The 2248-nt window shown below is 44.0% G+C and overlaps 2 non-coding genes across 2 annotated transcripts; both read left to right on the forward strand.

Annotated features, from left to right (window-relative positions):
- The first annotated feature begins 1272 nt into the window (after window positions 1–1272).
- Window positions 1273–1344, forward strand: TRNAD-GUC (transfer RNA aspartic acid (anticodon GUC)). The gene has a single exon. It is a non-coding gene; the product is annotated as a tRNA-Asp (tRNA).
- A 243-nt stretch (window positions 1345–1587) lies between these two features.
- On the forward strand, window positions 1588–1659 carry TRNAD-GUC (transfer RNA aspartic acid (anticodon GUC)). Its single transcript has one exon. It is a non-coding gene; the product is annotated as a tRNA-Asp (tRNA).
- The last annotated feature ends 589 nt before the right edge of the window (window positions 1660–2248 follow it).

A 2248-nucleotide genomic window follows, 5' to 3' on the forward strand; every position in this document is an offset into this window, starting at 1 on the left:
AGATGCACCTTTTTTCTATCTTCTCAACAGGCCAAGTGTCGGAATGGGATCTAAAGCACAACTAGTGAGGTGAAGAGACTGAATTGAACTTGCAACTGCTTCGTTGGACAAAACCCAACATCGGAATTTGTAGATTTTCTTCATGAAAATATACGTAGCCAAGCTAAGTTCTTTAGTCCCAGACTTGACGGTGATTTGGAGCCACCTGTCCAAGCAGAGGCTTTGATTTCCTTGCAAGGGTTAAGCCCAAGTTTAAGCATTTCCACCTTAACCCCATTGCTGTGATGGTTCAAGAATTCGGTCAACTTTGTCAATGATATAGGTTCCTCTTTCCTAAAATTTCTTGTCACTCAACTCTCAAGTGTATCAGAGTTGACTACGAGCTTGGAATAGTATCTCACAAACATAGAAACCCACACGAGCAGCTGCTTGCACTCACAACAGAGAATGTATATGATGTGGGATGTCTTGCAAAACCAAGGTTGACAAGTTTCAACGGTCAGATTGTACTCTCTTCGTTCTAAAAGATGGAGTAAGATGTATTAGTTTTTTAGAGAGTCAAACTTATCTAACTTTGACCAAGTTTATAGAGAAAACAATCAATGTCTACGATAGCAATTCTTTAACATTAGATTTGTTACTTGCTGCTAAAATACTTGAATGCCACCGATCGAGATTATTATTTTTACTTGCTACGTGCTATGTCTGATGAATATACACCTGGCTGGCAGCAACACATACCTGTGGGAGATCCTCAAAAACGGCCATGGCCGATATATTTTGGGCAGCTTGAGAAATATGGTGTTGCTGTTCGAAGGTTCCCACCGGTTGATGCAGCCTCTGGTCGACTATCTGCGGTGCAGCAGATCTTGCCTCAGTTCTGCCCTACAAATTTTGCCAAAGAGACGTGCAAATTCTCAAGAGCCAGCGCTGGTTCAACAAGGAAAGATGGAACCAAGCCGAGCCAGGTTAGGTTACGATCGACGGAAGCGACGGGATAATCTGAAATTGGTTCAACATGAGATCGATTTTCGCCTAGATCTAACGGAAGAAGCGCGGCGCATTGGACAGGAACCGATCGAGAGGGCCGGCGACGGGAGGAGCTGGACACGCCGATCTCGCCTGTGCACCGGCCAAGTTTCGATTGTGTCTAGGTTTTTTGGGCCGAAACGGCGGCTGCGGTTCCCGTTTCAGCTCTCCGGCCCAGGACAACCTCCGATTTGATCAGAGTTAGCTGATCTAATAACTCTAGTTAAACTCTCTGCCATCCAAGTCGTTGTAGTATAGTGGTAAGTATTCCCGCCTGTCACGCGGGTGACCCGGGTTCGATCCCCGGCAACGGCGCTTCATTTTTTTCTTTGCCTCTCTTTTGTTTCTGCACTTCTACAGCAATCGCGCCAAACCTGTTGCAGTTCGTCAGTAGGCAACGGCGAACTTTTAGGAGTTGTCGATGGCAGAGAAAACCAACGTCATTTTTGTTGTTCTTGTTTTTTGCACAACTGCAGGAGTTGGCGATGGGTGCAGGAAGCCAATCACACGGGTGCAGGAGCTGGTCTAATAAGTCTAGTTAAACTCTCTGCCATCCAAGTCGTTGTAGTATAGTGGTAAGTATTCCCGCCTGTCACGCGGGTGACCCGGGTTCGATCCCCGGCAACGGCGTTGTTTTCTCATTTCTTTTTGCATTTCGTATCTTCTTCAGAATTCACACACATGCATGGCAAAATACAGCGATTCTTCATTCACCTAAGCCAAACCATGGGTACAGCAGCTGAAATATAGTATAGGACGAGGAATAAGTCGTTGATGTAACTAAATTATGTTCCAATGCTACTTATTTAGGTACTTGCACTTACAATTCGTCAATGGGCCATGGAAATGCAGCCTCTTGGCACAATTTACTTCGTGCACACACATATTCAGTCATTGGCATCATGACATGCCACTGGTCATCTGTGCTTTCTTGCTGTAATCATGTTCCCAAGCTTAGATGCCCTTGCTATTACCGAATTAAGTGTGTTTTCTTGCTGTAACCAAATCCATGTTCCAAATGCTTACAACTGTTCAATGTATTACCATGGTAATGCAACATGATCTACAGATTGTGGTGAAATACAATAATAAAATCAGAATCTTATTCTCAGTAGGACAGATCATTCTAACATTTGACTTCCAATCAATTCTAATTTGGACAACCACGAGTTGACAGTTCACATAATTCTGATTTGCACCATGCTTCATTTTAGGATCT

Source organism: Triticum aestivum, chromosome 1A, assembly GCF_018294505.1.
Source record: "Triticum aestivum cultivar Chinese Spring chromosome 1A, IWGSC CS RefSeq v2.1, whole genome shotgun sequence".
Classification (NCBI taxonomy): Eukaryota; Viridiplantae; Streptophyta; class Magnoliopsida; order Poales; family Poaceae; genus Triticum; species Triticum aestivum.